Genomic DNA, 27500 nt, shown 5'->3' with positions numbered 1-27500 from the left:
AAAGAGATATGTGTGCAAAGTCTACGATGGGAGTTGGATAAATAATGACATAAATATATTGTATTATTTCTGAATTAGATAAATATATGATAAACCTTGTTACAATTTCCGTCTTGATTTTTACCCGTGGGTCATTGTAATAATCTAATTGGATACCTTGGAAATATTTGATCTAAGATTCATGTGCGGTAAGTGACTAAACTTATTTTTCAACTGCAGTTAAGTTCATATATGCAGGAGAGTGAGAGAGAGAGCATGAGAGAGAGAGAGAGAGAGAGAGCGAATGAGAGAGAAAGCGAATGAGAGAGTGAGAGAGAGAGTTGATGTATGTAACTATACAGGCATGTTTATATGTATATTTATGCTTTTCTGTGTACAAACATGCATAGATATGTATATACTCGAATATATGTGTGAGTTTGAGTGTTTTTGTTTGTTTGTGTGTGTGTGTTTGTGTGTGTGTGTGTGTGTGTGTGTGTGTATGTGTGTGTGCGTGCGCGTAGGTGTGTGCGTGTATGTGTGTGTATGTGTAACTTAACAGGTGTATTGATTGACGTTTCTCCATTAATGCATCGGCATTTGCACATGAAGGTCGAGGTCATTCCGAATGTCAATTTGATTACATGTATCTCATCCTCCTCTCTTTACCTTCTTTTTCTACCTCTTCCTCTCTCTCTCTCTCTCTCTCTCTCTCTCTCTCTCTCTCTCTCCCGTTTCCTCCGTTTTCAGTCACTCTTTATACATGCTCGCGCAAACAAACAAGAACACGTGTTTACATATATGTGTGTGTGTGTATGTGTATGTATGTATGAATATATACACATATATATATATATACGTGGTAATATGGAGATATCTCTGTATGTATATGTGTATGTATATATATGTGTGTGTGTGTATGTGGATATATATATACATCTATATATATGTAAATATATATATATATATATATATATATATATATATATATATAGATAGATAGATATATAATACAAAAATGGGGCAAGTACGCAAAACATCCAGACAGTTAGATGATACAAAAAAGGGACTATATATGTACATATATAAATATATACGCATAGATGTATATGTGTGTATATTTTAAAGTTAGAGTTGTAAAGTACACTAAGATATGTCACATATTGCAAATAGTAATACACAACTCAAACCATTGTTAGGAGTAGAGAGATGTATTAATTATATCAGAACCTCACCGAATACATTGGATTTGTTGTTAATTTCCGCTCCACCCATCATTAAGTTTGCCTTGATTGATCTGATATAGCATGATTTGAGTCCAAATGTGACCATCCTTACATGTCTCGATGCACTTATACACAAGCTTAACCATGTTGCACCAATGACCCTACTGTTTAAGCTGTCTACAACTGAATTTGTTTTTCCTTGTTGTTTAGCCCATGGTGAATCCTGTTCGAGAAGATCACTGATCAAAACAAAGGAAAGAGAATCACATTATCCATTTGTCGTTTTTCCGCTTTTCTTAAGAGGACGAACCGATACGGTTGACTGTTATTCCAGACATCTAATATCTAACTTTGCAAATGCTGCAAATTGATTTTTTTGTCATCCATAGTCGAAAACAACCAAGTACAAAACTTAGATGAGACTGCCAACTTTTGATAGCATAAATACAGACACGCATGGGCGCGTGCGTGTGCGTGTGCGTGTGTGATTGGGGTGTGTTTGATCAGTTGGACGGAGTATTCACCAAAGTTCGTATTAGCGTTCATTTACATTGATATATTCCCTGGAAGCTGATATATCCCTTCTTCTCTACACCGAGTTTTCGATAAATATAAAGACTTTCTAGCGCAACTACTTTGTTAAACCACTGCCGGAATGTCACCTGACGGGCTATTAGACATGACATGTAATACAGACATGCACACACACACACACACACACACACACACACTCACACTGACAAAGAATTACACGCACAAACAAGCACACACAGGTACACAGGTGCCCGCACACACAGATACACACACATATATTATACACAATGATATATATTATATCAAAATAATATATAATATATATATATTGTGTGTGTGTGTGTGTGTGTGTGTGTGTGTGTGCTTGTGTGTCTATGTGTGTCTATGTCTGTGTCTGTGTGTGTCTGTGTGTGTATACCCACGCACTCACAGACAGAACGAAGTGGGTAATTTCTATTACGATAAATATTCAGCAGTTTTTGTCTATTTATGTGAATGTAACTTGACTTCCTTTGCAGAGTTAGATGTATATAAAAGCTGTTTGCAGAGAGGGAGGGAGAGGGGAGAGAGAGATAGGAGAGAGAGAGAGAAGAGAGAGAGAGGAAAGAGAGAGAGAGGAGAGAGAGAGAAGAGGGTCAATGAGAGTGGAAACTATTTAGTTTTTAACTTCCAAGATTTTAAAGCAAAACCGCGGCAAATTATGTGTAGAAAAAGATATTGTAATTTGGGAGGAATATTCTTCTGGAAGTATAAAGACAAGCGCCAGTTGTAATTCACTTCATTATCAAAAAGAAGTGAATCATAAAACTTATGTTTTTGTCACCACAAAACAGAACTCATACATTACATTGTGCGTGAGCAAGCACGTGTTTGTGGCTCCAAGAAGATATGAGGGAATTCAACCAGAGGTACGAAATGTTGGCGTAGAATAAGTAGCATACGAGAAAGAATTGATATTTTGTTTGGACAGCACAGCCAAAGTTTCGTACATTTGAAACCACTTGTTGCTAGATTGATTTTTATCAACATGCATGGCTTCTCTTAAGCTGGCAATGTACTCTTAAGGCATTTCCGATAGATTTGCACAAACTTATGTGTCTTCATGTTTATATTTAGTTGTACACACACACACACACACACCGACACACACACACACAAACACACAAACACACACACACACACACACACACAAACGTACACACATGCACACACACACGCACACACACACACACACACACACACACACACACACACGTGCACCGGCTTATACATGTATTTGCGCGACTACATTTCTATTCACACGTGTATGTTTGCATGTCAAGACAAATGAAAATATGTCTACAACTATGCACCATTTATTCATAGACAGATAAATTGAGAGGTATGTGTTTCTGTGTGTGTATAGGTAAGTTTATATGAAAATAAACACAATATACAATAGCATATAAGCATTCATTTATGCATACATGCACAGACACACATACACACACGCACACACACACATACACCCACAAACACTGACACGTGCGTCCCTCCACATATGTATATATACACACGCATTCTATGCATTTATATATATATGCATGCATATATGTGTGTGTGTATGTGTGTGTTTGTGTGTGTACAGATAGATAGATAGATAGATAGATAGATAGATAGATAGATAGATAGATAGATAGATAGATAGATAGATAGATATTTCGCTCCCTCAGTATTGCTAGAGCTTCGTGAGTTCCTTCAATTATTACTGATTGAAAATCGCTTAAAACTCCAAGAAACATTCATGTGAAGCATCGGCTTCGAATAAATAATTATATCACAAGCATGACTTCTTCTTCCTCCAGTTTCCCCATCGATATACACTTATGTGCTTCTATATATATGTATAGACATTGGGTATAGATAGATAGATAGATAGATAGACAGACGTAGAGAGAGACGGAGAGAGACACAGAGAGAGAGACAAACAGACAGAGAGAGAGACACAGAGACAGACAAACAGACAGATAGATAGACAGACAGACAGACAGACAGACACATAGATAGATAGATAGATAGATAGATAGATAGATAGATAGATAGAAAATGTAAGTGGATCTCCGTCATTTAAACAATGAGTATTCGATTGAAAAAGAACAAAAAAACCTGTGTATTGACCTAAAGAATAAGTGATCGAGTATTCCTCAGACATGTTGTACCATTGACATAATTCTCGACCAAAGCCAATGTGGCACAGAATGACAAGACTGAATTTTGGGAACTGCCACACCAATCCATAGCAGACGTTCCCTTACTAAATCCCGATATTTCACTGACAAACTTCACATTGATTTAGTAAAAGATATTTGTCCGAATTATTTGGTGTTGGGGTCGGTATTACGAAGCGAACTCCAAGGAAATCGGCGATATTAGGGGTGGATAAACACACAAACTACTGCACAACCAACAAACACACACCGAAACGCACGCATTCATATGCACACATACACTCAGCGCAGTCACACACACATGCTTACACCCATAAAACACACGCGCGCACGCACGCACATACACACACACACACACAGAGGCACGCAGAACAGGCACACTCCCACCACACAATAATGTTGTTGGCACTCCGACGCTCACGACGTCGAGGGTTCCAATCGATCCGATCAACGGAACAGTCTGCTCGTGAAATTAACGTGCAAGTGGCTGAGCACTCCACAGACACGTGTACCCTTAACGTAGTTCTCTGGAATATTCAGCGTGACACAGTGTGACAAGGCTGAACCTTTGAATTACAGGCACAACAGAAACAGAAAGTAAGAGTTACAGAAAGTTGTGGTGGAAGAGTACAGCAAGGTTCGCCACCATCTCCTGCCGGAGCCTCGTGGAGCTTTAATTGTTTTCGCTCAATAAACACTCACAACGCCCGGTTTTGGAATCGAAACCGCGATCCTATGACCGCGAGTCCGCTGCCCTAACCACTGGGCCGTTGCGCCTGCCCTACCACACAATAATATTCACACACCTACATCCGTTTTAATTTATTGGGCCTCTACTTTGTAATTATCGCTTCGGCTCACTGCATTCTGGGTTCAAATGCCGCTGTGGCAAACTTCGTCTTTCATCTTTAACTCCAAAAATACTATTCCAGACCTTTATCGAGATCTTCGTCTAACTCTTTCTTACGTTCTGTTTTTTTAATTATTTTTCTGTGAGAGCACTTGGAAATTGATGAGCACCAGCTGGTCTAGAATCCCCAAGACATGTTACATGCCTCTATGGTGTTCTTACGGCTCCTCCAAGACCTTAAGTTTCTTTCGTATGATATGCCATATGCTCAAATGTATAGGGAGTTTGTAATGTGCGTCTGAAATTTAACATCAACGAATATATACACAAGTGCACGCGCATATCCGCACTCTTACATACTCACGGACACAAACACATGCGTGCACAGTGCCTTTTGTATATTCTCATTGTTATTATTGTTGTTGTTGTTGTTAAGGAGACGAGCTGGTAGTATCGTTAGTGCGACGAACAAAATGTTTAGCGGCATTTCATCTATCTTAACTTTCAATGATAAAACTCCGAGGTCGGCTTTGCATTTTATCTTTTCGGGGTCGACAAATTAAGTACCAGTTACTGACTGGGGTCGATGTTATCGAATGATTACCACCCTCTCCTGAAATTACTGACTTTGTGCCAATTTTTTAATCCATTATTTTTATTATTATTGTTGTTATTGTTGTTGCTTTTTTGTTTTTGTTTTTTGTTTCTTTTTCATTGTAATTTTCTTCGAGTTATGCCAATGTCGAATGTTGTTCTTCTGGATTTTCTTTGCTCCATTTCTAAAATAATGCATTTTGTTTGGTTTTACTGCTGCAGCTGCAGACGGTGTGGTTGTTGTTGTTCTTCTTCTTCTTAGACCCCACGTTAGTCTCGACTCGATATACCCCCTATAACCATATTCATAAAGCCCACGTTAATCCGGAATCGATACCCCTCCCCTATCACATCATGTTCAAAAGGGTTCCTTAACTGTCACCCTGGTGACTATGACAGTAGCCATTATCTTTCCCAAGATTGTTGCGTGTGATTCGAGGGATATTTTGTTTCTATTTCTAGGAATCATTGTGAGCATGTGTGTTGATTTGTATCGTCGTTGTTACTGTACTTATTTAACCCAAGCCAACGATGATAGAGCAGGCATGATTAAAAGTGTTCCAACCGTGACTAACCTGTAGGGTCGTCTGCTACTACATCTTTCTACGAGTTTTTTCTAGTTTTTTTCACAGTTTATGACACATACACACACACACACACACACACACACACACACACACACACACACACAGCATAATGATACACTTCTGAATTAAGTTACGAGTATGGCCGTGTCATTACAAATTTCGATTCCCAGCCACGTGGTTCCGGTGATGATTCCACTACTCGTCACTAAGAGAGTTTCGCCTACGATTCACGATTGGATTTTGGTAGAGAAAAACTTCGTGGTAGCAAGTCTTCTAGATGTGCACTTTATATGTCGTATACATGTGCATTAATACTTTTATAAATATTAAGAAACTCTAAACTTTTGACTACCAACATGTCATATGCACACGCATATATACACATTGATGTAAGTGTATGTATCACTGAACTCAACACGTTTTTTTCATCCTCTTTCTGTTCATTTCCTCTTATTCCTTTCTGTTGAAGAGCGCAGGCTCGAAACGTAAACGACTTTTCCATTTTTCCCGAGCGTCAAACTCATACCCTTGCTTGTTGTACATACACCTGTTTTCGTCTTTGTTTTTCTTACAAACACACACACATATATATATATATATATATATATATATATATATATATATATATATATTCTTTTATTCTTTTACTTGTTTCAGTCATTTGACTGCGGCCATGCTGGAACACCGATCGCCTTTAGTCGAGAAAATAGACCCCCAGGACTTATTCTTTGTAAGCGTAGTACTTATTTTATCGGTCTTTTTTGCCGAGCCGCTAAGTTACGGGGACGTAAACACACCAGCATCGGTTGTCAAGCGATGTTGGGGGAGACAAAAATATATATATATATATATATATATATATATATATACACGACGGACTTCTTTCATTTTCAAGCGATGGGAGGGGCAAACACTGACACACAAACATATATATATATATATATATATATATATATATATATATATATATATATATATATATATACGACGGGCTTCTTTCAGCTTTCGCCAACCAAATCCAATCAGAAGGCTTTGGTTGGCCCGAAGATACAGTAGAAAAGACTTGCCCAAGATGCCACGCAGTAGGACTGAACCCGGAATCATGTGGCTGGTAAGTAAGTTTCTTACCACACAGTCACTCCTATATATATATACATACATATGCATACAAGTATACGAACACACAAACTCACATACATACACACTGACGCACACACTCATCTAATCCCATACACAGAAATGTGCTCAGCCGACCCTCGACTGTGATCTGATAACATTTGCAGCTTCTTTTCTAGCTGTTTTAAGTAGCCATGTTTTGGTAGCAGACATAGAGACGTTCTTTTGCCTCCTACCAAGGGCCCAGAGGAACATCGGTAATGTTACAGCTGAAGAGAGAGGATTGCCCGACACTCTGCTGGTGTTAATTTTCTGTTGAGTTTAACTGAAAAAAAATGGGAAAAATAAACCTTGTTCAAAAACATGAATCGAACCACGATTTTATGATCGTATTCCCAGAAAGCTAGCCACACACCTACACAGAGAGAGCAGGATACGCATTTTCGATGTATTTGTATGTACATGTGTATATGTATGCTCGTTTCTATAAAATTAATCATCATCATCATCATGAAATCAATCTTTGGTCGTGGTTTGTTATTTTCCTTTACTTATCGATTGATTGATTCTTTCATTTATTTTCTAAAGGTCATTTTCTTTTTAGGTGATCGATGTCTAAATGTATGTTTTGATTTTATCATTCCATCCATCTGCCACCAGAATGTCATTCTTTCATTCTCATTTCATTCTTTCAGATTCCAGTGACCGTTCTCCATCTCATTATTTCCCTTCACTTCCTGTAAGAAAACATACAAATGTCTTTACTCCAATTCTGCACTACCATCGTTTTGTAAACTTGACAATCTCATCCACTTTCGATAATTCTGTTTTCGGATTTTTGCTTTCCATTCCTCCATTTCTTCCACTCACAACGCTTTTGTCAGCCCGAGGTTATATAGTAGGAGACACTTGATCAAGGTGTCATGCAGTGGGACTGAACCCAGAACCATGTAGTTGAGAAGCAAGCTTCCTACCACAGAACCTCTCTTGCACCTATGCACCTATTTGTGTGTGTTTGTATATATATATATATATATATATATATATATATACATACACACACACATAAATACGCACACACACAACACAAATATATAAATGTGTGTGTGTGTATGTGTGCGTGTGTATGTAGTGAGAGAGAGAGAAACATAAAGACAGAGGCACACACACACACACACACACACACACGTAAAGTAACAGTAGTCTTTTTCCTCTATGTGCCACATGTTACCTCCAAGCGCCACAGGCTTAATCTCTCGGCCAGTTTAACATCATACTTGATGCCTTGGCTACCTCGAGCAAAGTCTGCTCTCTTACAAATGGTTGACCAAGATTGAGGATAACTTTCCCTTCTCATGACACCTCTCTGAACCTGTAACCCGTTTTAGGTCCTTCCGTTTTACACGACTAAAAGCATTTAAAAAATCATCGCCAATATCATCGTTCTCACCATTCACTCCACTTCCTGCTTTTCCTCCTCTACTTCCTCCTCATCGTCCTCAACCTTTTTCTTCTTCTTCTTCTTCTTCTGTCATGTTATTCACGTTTTGTGTCATTTCATTTCTTGCTTTCCTTTTTTTCTTTCTTTTCTTTTTTTTTTCTCTGGCTTTCTTTTCTTCTATCTCACCTGTGTTTTTTTTCTTTCGCACCATCCTCCTCACTATTAACAGTGCGTGGAACATTCCAACAGCAGCAACTGCAACAGAAAAAGTATGAACCCATCAAATATCCAGAACGACATCATCGATCCTGATTCTCTCAAATCTAGGAGACCATTATTGGCAACATTATTTAAAACCCTTTACTAATGAATCGGCGCCAGAATCGGTGGAATATCTATCTATCTATCTATCTATCTATCTATCTATCTACCTATCTATCTATCTGTGTGTAGCCATAAGCGAGACCAGACTCCATGATCCGCGGGCCCTATCGTCCATGTTTGGCAGAGAGTTTAACATTTATTTTTCTCCCTGTCTGCCGAGAATGGGCGGTAGTGGCACGGCGGTACTCTTTCGCAAGAGTCTGGATCTCGAAGTAAAGACAGTATTCATAGACCCGGAGGGTAGATTGGTTGTTCTGGATGTCGATGGCAGCGATGGGCGTGCTTTTCGACTCATATCAGTATACGCACCACCTTTAACAGGTAGGCCGGATTTCTTTCGACGTCTAGAAGTATTCCTAGGAACGTCTCGTCCTTTACTTTTAGTGGGGGATTGGAATGCTACCTTGGACACGCATCTAGACTATGTGGGCAGAGATAGGAATAGACGGGGATGCAAATGCCTCAAAGACCTGCTCAGACGCTTTCAACTGTCTGACAGGTACCGACTCGATTACCCGAATGCGCCAATGTGGACATGGACAAACCGCATCGGGTCGTCGAGATCGTATCTAGATAGAATACTGTGTAGGAGAGTAGATAGAGATAGCATAGGGTGTCCACAATTTCACATAGTCAGCTACACGGATCACAAACTTGTGACGTGTACGCTAGACTTAGATAAGACACATAGGCAGGGCTCCGGTTACTGGAAACTAAACGCGTCTTTCCCGTCGAGACCAGTTTTCAGAGACCGGATTAGCACGTTAGTAAAGAGGGCTTTGACAGGAGCCATCATCAATAACAAATGGTGGTTTGCCCTCAAGAGAGCAATAAAAGCAGAAGCGGTTAGGTATAGCAAAGCACTAGCCATAGACAGAAACAGAGTAGAGGGTGAACTAGTTAAGAAGCTAGAAGAGGCAATTAGAAGTGGCATCGCATCCGACGTTTTGGCGGCGAGGTTGGCCCTTGACCAACACTTCAACGCCAAACACGAAGGGTGCGTTGTCAGGGCTAGGATGCGTGCTCTAAGAAACGAAGGTGTTGGAGCCGCACGAGAGGCCCGGGTGGCAGAGGCGCAACAGGGCAACAAAGCCACCATTCGGTCTCTGGTGGACGAACAGGGGCGCGAACTGCTCGAGCCAAGCAAAATGTGTGAGGCCTTTCAGCGGCACTTTGCTCGACTGTTTGGGACGAATGGCGAGCGAGAACGCAGGGTGGACTTCAGTGCCTACCTGCACAGCTTGCCACGACTCTCGGCAAGAGAAGCGGAGTGCTGCGAAGGTGCCATCACGGCGGCGGAAGTGAGGGACGCGATGGCGGGATGCTCGAGGGACAAATCTCCGGGTTTGGATGGTCTGCCCTACGAGCTTTACAACTGTAAGCCAGACTTGTTTGGAGACGTCTTGGTGGCGGTGTACTGCAACTGGCAGCAAAACGGGAGCAATCCCGGTTTTGTGAGTCGAGGAGCCGTAACGCTGCTGAAGAAAGATCCAAACAAGGGGGACGTCATAGATAACTTTAGGCCCATCACTCTGCTCAATGCAGACTTGAAAATTTTGGCCAAGGTGTTAGCCAAGCGGTTGGCGCTTGTCATCGAGAAACTGATCGGCAAGGCGCAAACGTGCGCGGTGCCGGGCAGGAGCATCCATGACAACCTCCATCTGATGCGCTACATCATAGAGAGGGTAGTTAAGGAACCTGGCATGGGTGGGGCCCTGATCAATTTAGATCAATCGAAAGCTTTCGATAGGGTAGACCACCAATACTTGGAGGCTGTCCTCATAGCAGCCGGCTTCGGTCCCATTTTCCGCGGCTGGATGGCTGCCTTGTACAGAGGCATCCGTTCGGTAGTTCGCGTCAATGGGCATCTATCAAGACCCTTCGACATTGCACGTTCGGTCCGTCAGGGATGCCCCCTCTCGTCGCTTCTGTACGTGTTGACTCTCGAGCCACTACTGCGGAAGCTGGCGACGCTGAGGGGCATCCCGCGAGAGTTGGGATGCGGGACGAGCGTGTCGGCATACGCGGACGACGTCACCGTCATAGTGTCTAGCCAAAAGCACATCGAGCTTGTCGGCGAGACACTGAGAGACTACGAAGCGGTAACGGGAGCGAAAATCAACCGGGATAAGTCAGTGGGCTTGCGGCTCGGCACCTGGAGAAGCAACCCCATGCCGTCAAGTAGCGCTTCCGTCGTGGGACGTTGGACTGACGGTCCGGTTGAGATGCTCGGGGTCTGGTTTGGTCCAGACCTCCAAACGGAGAAGAACTGGGACGAGATAACGAGAAGGGTGGCCACTCTAGCCCGGCAATGGGCCGAGAGGAAGCTTTCCCTGAAAGGTCGGGCGGAGGTGGCGAACACGTACATCGCGTCCGTCATCTACTACCGCCTGACCGTCGTTCCTTGTCCCGACCCTACCATCACCAAACTGGAGCGCATCCTCTTCCGCTTCTTGTGGAAAGGAAGCGTTCCGATGGTTAGGCGATCCGTTTGCTGCCAACACCCGTTAAAAGGAGGACTGGGCATGCCGTGGTTGATGATGCGCAGACACGCGCTGAGACTGCGACATCTCCGGCTCTACGTAGACAGCGGTGAACAGGTGTGGTCACCGTTTGTGCGGCGCGCTTTCCCGCAGCTCGTCTCCATGACCGAACTGCAGTCGTGGATCAAGAAGAGGCCGAGGAAGGGCGAATGGCACCGCGAGTGTCGCGCTGCTCTTCGGCAACTCCAACAACCCGGGTCAACCTTGAGCGACTGCATCACAACTAACGCATTCTATAGTGGATTAGTGGAGGGAAGGTACGACGACGATCTCGGGGCGAACCTGGGCGTCGACGAGGAATACCTGACCCGCCTGTTTAAGACGACCTTCGGGCCGGGACCTATGGACAACTTCCAGAGATCCCTGGCTTGGCAGTGCTATCGAGAAGCACTACCCGTTCGGGATAAGCTCTACAGGCATGGCTCGAGAAACACGGGGCCGACCTGTCCGAGATGCCGGCAGAGCGACGAAACCGTTCTGCACGCACTCGTACAGTGTCCCACCATTTCCGAGCTGTGGGCTTACGTCGAACAACTGCTATCGCGTGTGGGACGAGTCGGTCTATCAGCCGAGTCTATCGTGAATATTGTCGCGCCTCCTTCCTTTAAACGGGAAGGAAGAGCTATTTTCATCGTACTTGTGGCTATGGCGAAAGAATGTGTATGGTGGACGCGTCTGAAAGGTCTAGAGACAAAGACTTTCCTCTCTGGGCAATCTCTCATCAACTTCTTCAAGTATCACCTGAAGAGGAAGTTGAGAGTAGAAAGGGAAGTCTTGTCTAGTGAATGCTTCAAAAAAAGATGGGTGAATGTAGCAAGGATGGCACGTGTGAACGACGGAGCCATCTTGAGCATAACCCTATGAACAAGAAAAAATAAAAATAAAACAAAAAGGCAAAAGAGAGTCACTTACTGTTATAGTTTCTTCAATGAGAATATTGACCAAGGTTACCGTGGTCTTTTCCGTGGGCTTTTCCTTCCACGGCTAAACCTAAACTGTCCTCCCCTCTTTTTACACGAGAACATTACTGTGTGATACACGATCCCTATTGATCGGCCTTTCCTTTTCTTTTTTTTTCGATCCCTTTTGATCGAACTGCCCCTTTTTCCCTTCCTACGATCCCTTTTGATCGACACCACCAATTTTTTTTTTTTTTTTTTTTTTTTTTCCTTCCTTCCCCCTCCCAAAAAGAAAAGCTCTACATTGTATTTGTCCCATCTTCGTTGAGCCCTGTGTGGCTAATAAAAGAAATGTATCTGTGTGTATATATCTATCTATCTATCTATCTATCTATCTATCTATCTATCAGTCTATCTATCTATCTATCTATCTATCTATCTATCTATCTATCTATCTATCTGTCTACCTATCTATCTATCTAACTTTTTATCTGTCTGTCGATACTCACAAGGCTTAGATGTGGAGGCCATATTCAGCTCATTAACACACAGACAATTAAATGCACATAAACACACTTGAAATATGTTGAAATACAAGCAAAACTTTAAATAGAAATAGTCATAGGCAAAAACGGAATTGGATAGGTAGACACGTGATATATAGTACAGCAGATTCCATTATTAAACACATATACGTGTATATATATAGTTTATGTAGAATGTGGACCAATACTCGTCAGATAGTATATATATATATATATATATATATATATACAGCGGTTGGACAAAATAATGGAAACACCTAGTATCATAGCATCATAATTTTGGAATATTTATTAAACCATCAAAAGCATGTTCATTTTTATGTTTTTTGATTTATTATTAGTGTTGCTTAATATGTTTTTCTAAAATTGCTGTTTCTTTTCAGATATCATCTGATAAAGGTAATTAAAATTCATTAAACTGAGAGATCTAACGGACTTTTAAAGAGGTCAAATTGCTGGTGCTCGTATGGCAGGTGCTAGCGTAACGAAAACAGCCGAAATGCTTAGTGTACCAAGAAGTACTGTCTCGAAAGTAATAACAGCCTGTGAGAAAGAGGGAAAACTTCCTTGTCGAAATAAAACACCGGAAGGAAACCAAAACTTTCAAATAGGGACCGTCAGACTCTTACGTGAATTGTTAGAAAGGATCACAAAAATACAGCTCCCAAAATTACTGCAGAGCTTAATGACCACCTCGAGAACCCAGTTTCCACAAACACTGTTTACCGGGAGCTGCACAACGCCGGATTTCACAGGAGGGCTGCAATCAGAAAACCACTACTTTCGAAAACAAACGTTGCAAAGCTTTTAGATTGGAGTAAAACCTACAGAATTGGTCCCTAGAACAGTGGAAGATTGTTATTTTCTCAGACAAGTCATCCTTTACCCTATTTCCGACCACCCGCCGAGTATACGTGTGGAGACTGCCAAAAGAAACATTTGACCCAGACTGCCTTCTTGCAACTGTTAAGCATGGAGGAGGATCTGTGATGATCTGGGGTGGGAGGCTATATCTTGGAAATCCGATGGCCCAATGGTTTCCCTTCATGGCAGAATTGATAGTCAAGAATATTTAAGTATTTTATCTGATCAAATTCAGGATGATAAAGCACCAATTCACACAGCTAAAGTTGTTACTGAATGGCACCAGGAACATTATAGTGAAGTTGAACATCTTATCTGGCCACCACAGTCCTCAGATCTCGATATTATTGAACATTTATGATGCAATTTAGAAAAACAAGTAAGGAGTCGATATCCTCCACTATCACCACTACAAGAACTGGAGACTGTTTTAGCTGAAGAATGGACAAAAATTCCTTTAGAAACAACTCAAACTTTGTACAAGTCCATATCTCGTAGAATTCAAGCTGTAATTACTGCCAAAGGCGGTCCTGCCCCATATTAAAATAAATTTGTTTGAAATTTTAAGGTGTTTCCATTATTCTGTCCAACCCCTCTATATATATATATATATATATATATATATATATATATATATAGACATTTATATATTTTTCTCCTTGTTTCTCTCCTTGTTTCTTTCTGTGTTACTTTCAGTTGAAGAGCGTAGGCTCGAAACGTCAAAGACTTTCTCTATTCTCGAGCATTAAATTAATACATCCATTTGTTGTTTACACCACCTGTCTTCGTCTGTTGTTTTTTTTCGTAAATTCTTTCATATATATATATACATATATATATATATATATATATATACAGAGAGAGAGAGAGAGAGAGAGAGAGAGAGAGAGAGAGAGAGAGAGAGAGAGAGAAAGTTGCTTGTGATTAGTGAGGGAAAAAATAGAGTATTTAGAAATGCCCATGGAACAAGGCTGACGTGGTTGTGTCTAATTATGAGGAAACCACTAACTTCTCTTTCACCGTACTTGCTGAAGCAGTTGCATGAGGATCGCTAAACAAGACATTTTATTGGCAGTTGTGAGAAAATAGAGAATTGTTTAGAGTTTAAATCACGTAGAGACACTATTAAAGAATAAGAGAAAAATGACGACCGATTGATTTGATATGTGGACTACTAAAACAGAAAATAACTAACTGCAAATAATTGCAGCGAGGAAAAAACAATTAATATTAGTGCGTTACAATTATATTACAATTATATCAAGAAAAGTGCAGACAACTACAGAGAATTTCCGGTCGTATGATAACTTAGCAGCGGTAATGATGAGCATGAAAGACTTTTTTAAAAGCATTCTCAATAAAACAACATTAATTCAATATCTGATAATTTTAAGAGAGATATTAAAGAAGTTGAGTAACTTAATGAAGAATAATACATATTTGTATGTAAAAGAAAAACTTTACAAATTTGAGTTTTTGCTGCAGCAAAGACAGGCTCATAGCAACTAAATAAAGAAATAAAGGAAAAAAGTGAATAATGAATGAAATATTTAGATAAATTTCATTTGTGTTGAATATTAAGTTATTTAAGATTATCAAACGTTTTGCTTATAAGAAATATATTTTCAGCCGGCCAGTTTGGTCTTCATATTGGCATGGCTTGGTCAATTTTGGTTGGATACCTACTAGATATATTTTGGCAGAACTTGGTTATGAGGTCTTTGACGTCACCAGTTTGATAATTTCCAGAGTGTTAGGATAGTTTACCAGAACGGGGCATAAATACTTGACAGTAACAAATGCAACCAACTCTACCGTTAGAATGATTTTTCACACACAGATTTGTTGCGGTGAGCGGATGGCCATTTCTGATCACACACGTCCACGTAGAGGAGGGAACCGCTTCTGCTGGGATATGAACGATGCCATCTTATTACGGTAACAATTCCAGGAGTCCACACCTGAACTGAACACTTCAAAACACCTTCCAACGCCTCAGTGCTTCTACAGGTGACAGAAGTAAATCATAAAATGCCTTCTAACACCACATCAAATGTTATCAAAAGAACTCTATCCAAGACATTGAGTACACACTCATTCTTTATTTTTTCGTACAGCGCAAAATTAATAAAAAAATCTTTAACTGGTGTTCACTGTTTTCTGGTAATATTTCTTCTATTCCTCATAAACTCCACTTAATAACTCTTTATTGTTTACTGCTAATTCCTGTTTTTTTTTTATCGCATTCTAGTTTCCCTGAATTAACAATGTATTTCGGTGAACTCGGACAATTTTTTTAAAAGTTCAGTTTCTAATTCTATAATTTTTATAATTTTCCTTATAGTTTTATTTTAATTCCTGTTGGATTTCGCTTATCTGTCCACGACAGCTTTTTTTCAATTTGGAAGCAATCATTTCTACTACCTCCATCTCGAGGATGGAGCAATAGTTCAGCTGAACGTATTTAGTTAGCAGTGCAGGAGATAACTCCTGAAATAATTCAAAAATGTGTTTCGCAACGCTAAGAATAAATTTGAAATTTGCAGGGATTCGGACGGAGCATATATTGAAAATCTTCAACAAACGTTTTACGTAGATATATAATTCTATTTGTTTTGGAATCATAATTGTGTAATAAACATAAAATTCTGTCAGTTTTTTTTTTTTTTGGCTTGATTTCATTGAAATACATAATCAATTCTGGGACACTCAGTATTAAGTCGTCTCAGTTTAACATTAAAGCTATACACTATAGAGACATGTTCGTTGTTTATTGTTGTTTGATTTTCTTGTTTTGTTGTTTTCACACACTTTCCCACTAGATAGAATTATCCAGTGTATGCTATTATAAAGGAATATGTGTTCTGGTCACATCAGGAATGAAAAGCGATTATATGTTTATCTTGTCCTATCAGTCGTAACCTGCGGCTAGCAACAGCAGCAAGAACTCTTTTAATTAATCGATCGAATATTTATTTGCTTTAGCGAATGAGTGAACGGAACTGCACGTCCTCACACGCAACTAGCATTAGAAGCCTCTTGAGTTCGCTGCCAAATCACTGTCCTGGATACGACACCATTTTGTTGCAAGTAACGGTGAAAATGACGACGTGTAGAGAAGATGGCGATGTTGATGGTGGTGATGATGATGATTGTGACAAGGATTATGGTGACACTGTTAGTATGGATGACGGTTGTCAAAATTTGTGTGTGTGTGTGTATATATATATATATATATATATATATATATATATATATATATGTACATATGTGTATATGTATGTATGTATGTATGTATGTAAATATATATGATCAAAAACAGATAAACATCACCATATATATAGTAATGTTTATCTGTTTTCTATCACATATATTTATACACATAGATATGTATACTCAAATAACCATAAAACGTTACTAATACTCAGGTTTACTGTCTTACGCAGACGTGTGTGTGCGAGCACGCGCGCGTGTGTAGTGGGTATGGAGGTAGGTTTTATTACTCTCTTTCCATGAGGCTATTAGAATATCATTAATTGTCTCCATTATTGTATTGACTGAACTAGTTTTAATAGTGTCAAACGCATATCGTCTGCTTTTATTCAAGTTAGATCAATGGCGTTCTCGTTTCTTGGTTGGTGACAAATCACTGTCATTTGAGTTACTGAGTTCAGCAAAATATATTTATTGGCTTACATTGACTGCTATTCTTGGCGACAAAACCTCTGTTGTCTATTTTATCGAGATGAAAAGAATGGTTGCTTTCATTATTATTAGTTTTAGATTTTTCCATCCACCTTCATATATTTTTATTGTGACACACTACTATGTAGTGTGCATTATTGAGGTTTACAACACTCATCCAGGAAATTGTTATCTGATGGACAAAGGGAACTTTGTACTTTGATAATAAAGTAACACAGATAAAAGAAGAATTAAATGTTCGACCTGCTGGAAGACGAGCCGAGTGACATCAAGCTGAATAGAAGCTAACGACAGATTGATTGTCTGTAATAGATGTCATATAGTGAGGTATATATGCTGTTGTTATTGTTGTTGTTGTTGATATGGCAGTGAGCTAGTAGAAACGTTACCACGCTTCAAACAATGTTTAGTCGCATTTCTTCCGACATTATATTCTAAGTTCAAATGCTACCGGAGTGGATTTTACTTTTCATCGTCCCGGAGTCGGTAAAATAAGTACCAGTTGAAAACTGGTGTCGATGGAATTAACTTATCACTTTCATGAATAGTCAAGAAGGAAGGCGAAACCATAGATAGGTACAACTCTGTTAAGTACGAAGTAGCCAGGCTATAGAAAAGGTAGAAGGTGAAGATAGTGCCAATAATTGTTGGGTGCTTGTAAATAGTATCAGAAGACATCAAGAAGAACATAAAAAAAATTGGAATAGTGTCCAGTAGAACTGTTACAAAAGATTTGCCTCCTTGGCACAGCCAGAATAACCAGGAAAGTATTACATAGCTGGAGAGAACGAATAGCATGGTACTGTAGACTGCAGGTAGCAAGCCCTCTATGCATGCAAGACTCCAAGAACTCCAACAAAACCTGTGATTAAGAGAAAATAAAATAATAATAATAATAATAATAATAATAATAATAATAATAGTCTTTCAAGATAGAAATGTAACTATCCTCCGAAATTTTCCAGTCAATGCAGACAGAAGGATACAGGCTAAACAACCAGACATAGTCATTAAAGACAAAAAGAAAAAAAAAAACTTGTAGACTAATAGATGTAAGTGTTCCCATTGATAAAAATATATCTGTAAAGGAATTTGACAAATTAAGTAAATAGAAGGACCTGGAAATTGAAACACAAAAGATGTGGAATCTTAAAGAGAACTGTTCCTGTTATTGTGGGCGCCCGTCAAAAATATCTTGATAATATCCCAGGAGAACCATGTCTCAGAAATCCAAAACAGCGTGCTGACAAGGACTCACCACATCCTTAGAAAAACCCTATCAATTTAAATGTCTGTTGTATAGCATGAAGATATTTCACTACTGCCCCTGCCACTTTCCCTCTTCAAGATTTCTTTCATACTATAACATCTCTTATCCTTCACACGCGCTAAGACGCTGGGTGTTTCTCGGCAAGTGACTGTAACAAGCATGCAGATTAAAAGTAAATAATAACAATAATAATAATAATAATAATAATAATAATAGTAAAGAGGTAAGATTGAACAACTGGCAGGGGAGTACAATATCAGCTGAAACAAGATTAATACGGTAACTGAAGAGGTGAAATAATGGGTAGGTGCTATAGATGCAAAGATGAAGAGTTATGAACCACGCATCATGCATTATAAATAGAATATACGATTCCAACAAATTCAGAACAACTAAATTAGGAGATGAATGGCATGGTTCGGAATGTTGATGTAATCCCTATGCGGTTGAAAGTAAGAAGTTTGAAGTTGCTGATTAGCATAAAAGAAGGATATTGGTTATAATCAAGAGGGAAAATTAGAGCTGACATTTGATATGGTAACTATCCGGTAACTATTGATTTTGGAATCAATTGGAAAGACAAGACCAACCGTTGGAGGTGCGTAAGGAAAAGTGGTGCGAAAGGACAATCTCTGAGAACTAATTACACCAAGTTCCAAATACAGAAGAGTAGTAAATCGCTCCTTTTGTGGAATGTGTGGCATCAAGTATGGAACAGTCTAACAAATTCTGAGGGAAATGTAACAAAAGAGATACAAAAAGTGGCATAATAATGGAACTAGTACAGAAATGAAAATAATTAAGAAGAAGAGAAGAAGAAGAAGAAGAAAAAGAAGAAGAAGAAGAAGAAGAAGAAGAAGAAGAAGTTAACTTCGCAATAATTATTATGAGTGGCACTTATTATTATTATAAGTGTTCCTTTTTTTTCCATTTTAACTCTGGCAAGGTAACAGTTAAAATTGACCTCGACATAATTTGAACTCAGAACGTAGAATCGAAAGGAATCGCCACCCCAAAATGTTTTCGAAGCCCTAACGATTATGCCAACATGATGGTGGTCGTGGTGGTAGTAGTAGTAGTGGTAGTAGTAGTAGTAGTAGTAGTAGTCTTGCTATTGTTGTTGCTGCTGGTTCTACTTCTGCTGCTACTCATGATATTGAACTCCCGTTTGTGGGTGGATGGATGCTGCTGCTTGGAGTCCATTAGAATATCTTTCATTTTTGTTTGCTTTGTTTTTGAAATGTTTCTATGTGATTTCTTTTTATAGTTTCAGCTCGAGAACTGTGGCCATGCTGAAGCACGAGAAATGTTTGCTTAATATCTGTATTAGATGGAGAACCCAAGAGAGGCTCCATTGTAAGTTCCACCCATTCCGTTTTAAACCTTAGACTCTACTAAATGTTCGTATTTTCACAAATATTGATTAACATGAACAAGAATTAGTAGACAGCAACTGCGGGAACATGTCATTGGATAGAAGAATTAAGCCTTTGCCAGTATTAACAGCGCCACCTGGGTTTTGTATATTTTTAGTGTTCGACTTTGTTGAAAGTATTCACACCAGATTTTCGGTATAAAAACATCTTTCTCCCTTTTTGTCGTTAGGTTTAATAATTTCGAAAAGTGGACTGCGAGGTTTCCTTCGGTCTTAAGCGAAGTTATATAAGAAAAAATATTGAAGAAGAGAGAAATTCGCACAAATACATCAGTTAAGAAACACTTGAGGAAATACCTTGCCGATGTCATCACTGTTACCATGAAACTTAAAAAGAAAACGTGAGTAATTTCGGGATTAAGGAGATTATCCTCATTATTAATCTGATTTCATATATTGACAACAGACGCGAGTTGTATAAAGTGGATTGGTTATATATGATATATGACTCAGTTCATATCGCACACGCTTCATATATATATGTGAGTAAAATATATCAGTTCATCACCCTCTCCTATTTTCTCTTGATAAAGGTTTTTATACCCAAAATATGGAAATACGATATGAACTGCAAACTGTTGGTTTACGTTCCGTCTATCTGCTTTCACTTTTTTAAAAATTTAATTTGCATTATAAGCGCTTTTCAAACAATATCGACGCCTCTATTACACATCGGCAGATTTTTTTGGAACATTCCATTGAATACATTACGGCACATGTTCCGATTCTCTGGGCTCTGAGTTCAAATCCAACCATGATCGTTTTATTTTTTCATCCTTTCGTGGACCATAAAATGCTATAAATCCAAGGAAGTGAATTGTTGGGACTGGGGTAAACGCGGTCAGATTTGACACTTAATCGACTATTCAAAAACCAGCGATGGTTCCTTTGGTCATCAGGTAATACTTAGCGACTTGTTGTACACAGAGAGACCAGTTCTCAGGTGGAAGGATATCTTCCACTTATCTATGGGTTAGTGCGGAAGACTCTGAAAAAGAATTATTCTGAACATTTACTCTGCGTAAAAAACAAAAAAATATACAACTCTGCACTCAGAACTACAAGAGGCATCATAAAAAAAATCGAAGCTTTTGATTTTGTTTTCCTAAGATAATCAGTTGGGCTTCTGATATATGATATAAATTTCATCGTGGAGTGTCCATAATAATGTTCTGGCAAGTCTAGGGGTCATTGTCACCTCAAATAGTCAGACACCAATCAATGGGAATGGTGGCGTTTTTTTGGTTTTGTTTTTTTTTAATTTTACTATTTGTTATTTAATACTATCGATACCTACTCACTGCAGATCAATTATTGATTTTTGGTTTTAATCCTCATTCAAGCTTTTCTTTCTTTCTATTTTTCTTCTTTTTTGCTGTTCGACAGTTATTAATATTATAGAAATAACAGCAAAAATATGGTGTACGTGTGAGAACGAAAGAGCGAGAGGTTGAGAGTGACAGACTGAGTGAGAGAGAAAGCGTGTGTGTATGTGTTGTATATATATGTGTATGCGTGTATACGTGCGACTGTCTACACATATATGTATAAATATAAATAATATTATAGAATACATATATATACATTTTATATTTGTGTAGTATTGTGTAGTATATTACACATACGTTTACACACACACACACACAAACATATATATATATATATATATATATATATATATATATATATATATATATAGAGAGAGAGAGAGAGAGAGAGAGAGAGAGAGAGAGTGTGTGTGTGTGAGAAAGAGCGAAAGAGAGAGAATGTGAGGGGGGGCAAGGATGCACGTATCTAGTAAACTTTCTATAAATGTCTTGTTAATGTATTGCCACACACACTTATGTATGCATGTATGTGTATATATTACATATGTGTGTGTGTGCGTGTGTGTGCGTGTGTGCGTGTGTGTGTGTGTGTGCGTGTGTAATCACATAATACCTCCCCCGTGAATAATTTGAATATTATTCTTTTCTACACAACAGGCCAACGTTGATAAATAAGCGCTCCGTTATTTGCTCCTCGTTTGCGTTACCCGAGTTCCCAGCTACGACCGTAAATTCTTCTGCAACCTTGTTATCACTCCCGTTTGTTTTCACAGTTTCACTTTACATCTAGCATTACGCATCATTTTCTTACACTTTATATCTTTGCAGTCTCCTCCTCTCCCCACCACGCGGCAATAAATTATTGTTTAATATAACCACGCAACAGATAAATAAATCTAAGCTCTGGTCAACTTTTTCTCTCTTTCTCCTTAAGGTTTTTTTTTGTTTTTGTTTAGATTTCTCTCACGCAGGTCAGATTTATTGAGTAAACTTATGATCAAAAACTTCCAAAACCATCATTTTTTTTTTATTCAGATACTGTCTAAAAAGACTGTGTGAACTAGCCCTTCTCTTAAATAGTAGCCTGTGATATGAAGACAATTTAGCTGCTATTTCTAACACGCTTATGACCATATGGCTTCTCCTTCGTTAGCTCTATAAAGGTGGATTGTTTTTCAATGCTGAGAATAAACCTTTAACAATTCGAGACGAGATTTTTGTTAGTACACAGTTACTGCTTTGGTTGTTGTTGTTATTGCATATCAGCCAACTTCATCTCGGCCCTAGCCACTCAGTCCTATAATCAACGCACTCCTAACCGTGGTTTTTCTATATTTCAAACATAATCTATCTCAATTTTTTAACAGAAAACTATAACAGTTAGGTGTGATATGAGAAATATTTAGTTACTATTTTTACCAGTTCAGTTGACCACATAGAAGTTTTGTCAGTGCCTTGCCTTCTCTTTCACTACCTTAAACATTTATGTGATGGCATTGCTATCGGTTCTTGTGTAAGTCCTACTTCTGCCATCTTTTAGACGAATATTATATATTTTAATTGACGAAATACCATAATATAAATTACTCTAGTCACTACTAATATCTTGCAGTTAAAGCTAACTTGCAATATGGAAGGAAAATGAAGTATTTAAATTTATGAATTCAACATAAAATAATAAAATCTTATTTTCAAACATAGATATTGAACAACCATCAAGGAAAAGCTAATAATATCTCTGTATTGAAAACCAACGAAATATGAATGTGTATTAATGAGACTAGCCCGTCTCCTGGAAGGGAAGATATTTAATAGTGTCCTGACAGCTATAAAAGTATTAATTTGAAAGCGTTCACATGACTTCAAATAGTAAAGACTACTTTTAAACATTGAAATAATTTGAATCAACCTAATCCTCATCGATATCGGTTTCTATAAAAAAAATGGCTTATTTGAGGAATACAAGCAAGATAAGTGACAGGATGCGCAATAAATATTTCTCTTTCTAATAATATTCGACATCACCAAAGTTATAAATATGCGAAGGGTGAATTCTGTAATCGATAGAATCGAACCGAGTAGACGCTGGTATTCCATTGACTCTACCAAAGATGAATTCAATATTTTCAGTATAGACACAAACATTAACAACTAAAGACGTTTGATACATGATGGAATTGTAAATAAACACCTTAAGGCGTTTAGTCTGTTCAGCTTACCAGTTCTACAATTCCTCCGCTCTTTGTTATTTAAATAATGAATCCTATCATAGCAAGGTGTCATAACTTGAGCGACTAATATATAGGACACCGAAACCAAGAATTAATCATTCGTTTAAGGTGTCATTTGAATTCGAAAGTTTTATCTCAAAAGCACGTATCCAATGAAAACGTTTTGAACCAACACGAGACCTTGTAACGAAATCATCCTAGAACGATGGGTAAAACTAACAGGTTACATACTCCGATTACGAGAACAAAGCCATTCTAAAACACTTTTCAAATGGGCAACATCGGAGGGTAAAAGGAAGGAACAGCGAAACCTACATGGTTAAGAACATTCATAACTGACACGAGAGAGACCAATATCACGTGACCGGATGTTGAAAAAACTACAGCAAACAGAAAGAAGCGGTGTCAGCTTGCTGTCCAATTTGATCGAGAGCATATGAACTGATATTGATATGGATTGTAATTATCTATTCACACGGTAGTAGTAGTAGTAGTAGTAGTAGTAGTAGTAGTAGTAGTAGTAGTAGTAGTAGTAGTAGTAGTAGAGGTAGCAGAAGTACTTGTGTGCTTTTGCTATACTGTCCACATCGCTGTCACTTACTGACGACTGTACATCGCTGTATGAAACTGATACTTTTGAGACAAAAATATTTATAACAACATATCAATAATATTTGTTTACACATTTCTTTTATGCCTATATAACATTTCATTTTATTACGAAGCTATATTATATAATGTATACTATATTATGGGTGCCATATTTCATTATATACTTTACAAAAAAGCAAACACGTATTATTGTTGTCGTTATTATTATTATTATTATTATTATTATTATTATTATTATTATTATTATTATCATCATCATCATCATCATCATCATCATCGTCATCATTATCATCATCATCATCATCATCATCATCATTATCGTTGTTATTATTGTATTTATATTCTTTTTACTGTTGTTATTCTTATCATTATTATTATTATTATTATTATTATTATTATTAGTAGTAGTAGTAGTAGTAGTAGTAGTAGTAGTAGTAGTAGTAACAGCAGCAGCAGTAGTAGTAGTAGTAGTAGTAGTAGTAGTAGCAGTAGTAGTAGTAGTAACAGCAGCAGTAGTAGTAGTAGTAGTAGTAGTAGTAGTAGTAGTAGTAGTAGTAGTAGTAGTAGTAGTAGTAGTAAAAGAAGAAGGAGGAGGAGAAAAAGAAAATGAATTGTCAGTCACTAATGTGGATACATAGTAATAACCAAAGCAAGAACAGAACAATAGGAACATCGCGAAAAACAAATTTTCAAGAATTTTAAATGGGAAATAAATAAATAGAATAATCTTTAAAAAAAAGTAAAATTTCTGATAATGAAAAAGAAAAAGAAATTTTCCAATAGTAGTCAACAATAGTAGAAAACAAATACACACACACACATACGCGCGCGCGCACATGCTAAACACAAGCATACATACATATGTATGTGTGTGAGTGTATGTATGTATGTATGTATTTATGTATATATATATATATATATATATATATATATATATAAGCACACACACACGTATGTATATATACACAACATACATATACACAAGAAATACAAATTTGATTTCCTGTCAATTAAGAAATATTCTTTGGAAAATCTACCGAGATATTTCTTTCGTTAATTGCTCAACGGAGACATTTTTAAATATAATTTCTCTAAGTTGCAGGATGTGGAATGAATCGTAGAAATCTTGAAGTACTTTATATATCCTCTTGGTTGGGATCTGTCTTTTATATTTTTTCTTGTACATGCTGTTACTTTTTTTTTGTTCATATTTCTATAGTTGTTAACATTATTGCCTTTGTTGGTGCTACTGTTGTTACCGTTGCTGCTACATTTGTTGTTGCCCTCCTTGTTACGGTTGTTTTTAAGTAGAAAAGATATGTGTATATGTGACAATAATAAGCGTTAAGAAACATATAGCTGAACTATATATAAATTATATAAACATGTATGGGAAAATACTTATGAATTCTATAAAAATATATAAAAAGTACTTATAAAACCGTCCGCTGAATTATCTTCTTCAGCTATGAACTTTTGCCATCATTTCTTCCTTAGAATAATGTTTCCAGATCTTATTAAAATGTCTGTTTTTGTTTTGCTTGGTTTTTATTTGTGTGTTTTATCTATTTGGTTTTCGTTGGTAATGTTTATGTTTATTTTTTTATTTACAATCTTTTGCGTTTTATTGATATTTTTGCTACTTTCAAAATTAATTTGGCGTTTGCGTCGGTTTGTGTGAATCTATGCGTTGACAATGAATATGTTTAGCAAGCAACATCTTTTAGAATGGAAAATAAAAGAAAATAAAAAGTAATATTCGTACTAAAAAATCACTACGGCTGCTGCTAAACCTACTACTATTATCAACAACAACAACGATAATAATAATAACAATAATGATAATAATAATAATAATAATAATAATAATAATAATAATAATAATAATAATAATGATAATAGTAATAATAATAACAATAATAATAATAATAAAAATAATAATAATAATAATAATAATAATAATAATAATAATAATAATAATAATAGCAGCGGTAGGACTCATAATGAAGCGAATGGCTCAAAATGGTTGCACAAGGCCAGTCATCACAGATGAATTTCATTAAGGCCAAATGAGAACGGGGATTTTGGTGTGCACATAAGTTGATGAAGTTCTTTGGCACAGAAGGAATTTAGACGCAAGTACGACTGTGTGGCCAAAGAACGACACTGGGACATATTACTTCACAGAGGATTTTAAGTAGGAAGAAAATGGTAGCAACATAAAACAGAAAGTGTAATAGAGAAGACCTTATGGGATTTTAATGCATAAACTGATCGCCAAACTCATGCAAGCCGACCAGACATTATCGTTCTGGACAAAGGGAAAAACAGTGCGCCATCAAAGGTGTGGCTATATCTACGGACATCAATACTGTGGTCAAAGAACAAGAGAAAATAGGAGAACATACTAGGATTTGGCCAAGGAAATTCCACACAAAAGTAATCCCAGTAGTTATTTCAAGGTTTCCTGCCAAGACAGAATGAGCCGGTTTCTAACCAAGATCCAAGGTTTCTTCATTGGAATGCTAAAGTTAATAGTTGCAGTTGTGTATCTATTTGTGCACACAAGATACCCTGTCTTTCCTCCTCTTCCTCTGTCACTTTATATGTGTGTCTGTGTTTGTGTGTGTGTATGTGTGTATGCGTATGCAGACACGTATATACAGAAATAAAGGTATTTCGTATATATATATATACTTACATACATACATACATACATACATACATACACTAATACATATATGTAAATATAAATATATAAATATATATGTATGTACGTATGAATAGACACGAGCTTGTGTTTGTGTCTCTATGTATTATGTATGTATGTGCATAACTATGTACAAACATACAAAAGAGGGAGAGAAAGGTGTGTGAGAGATCTCCTCGTATATACATACTTTCACATAGTCCTACATACGTACTCATTCTCAGCGCTTCTCTCATCATTTGTGTGTCGGTGTGTGATAATATGCATGAACAGCGTCATAATACAGTTACACTTGCAGACGACCTATCAACAATCGATGCATCTAATAGGTTGTCAGATTCAAAATATGATATCTTGATTGATTATTAATTAATATAAATATTATATTATACATCAATGCTAATGGCAGTAACTACATTGTCACAAGATAATCAAAGCTA

At 37.7% G+C, this 27500-nt stretch overlaps 1 protein-coding gene across 2 annotated transcripts in view; it reads left to right on the top strand.

Annotated features, from left to right (window-relative positions):
* LOC149131841 (uncharacterized) overlaps positions 1-14336 on the top strand; it is a 23728-nt gene extending 9392 nt beyond the window's left edge. For both annotated transcript variants that reach the window (XM_089337500.1, XM_089337499.1), the window contains exon 2: positions 13289-14336. The gene's annotated coding sequence lies outside the window, so the exon portion shown is untranslated. The remainder of the gene's footprint in view (positions 1-13288) is intronic.
* The last annotated feature ends 13164 nt before the right edge of the window (positions 14337-27500 follow it).

Source organism: Octopus bimaculoides, chromosome 19, assembly GCF_046866305.1.
Source record: "Octopus bimaculoides isolate indiv1 chromosome 19, ASM4686630v1, whole genome shotgun sequence".
Classification (NCBI taxonomy): Eukaryota; Metazoa; Mollusca; class Cephalopoda; order Octopoda; family Octopodidae; genus Octopus; species Octopus bimaculoides.
This window is presented reverse-complemented; position numbering and strand designations above follow the sequence as displayed.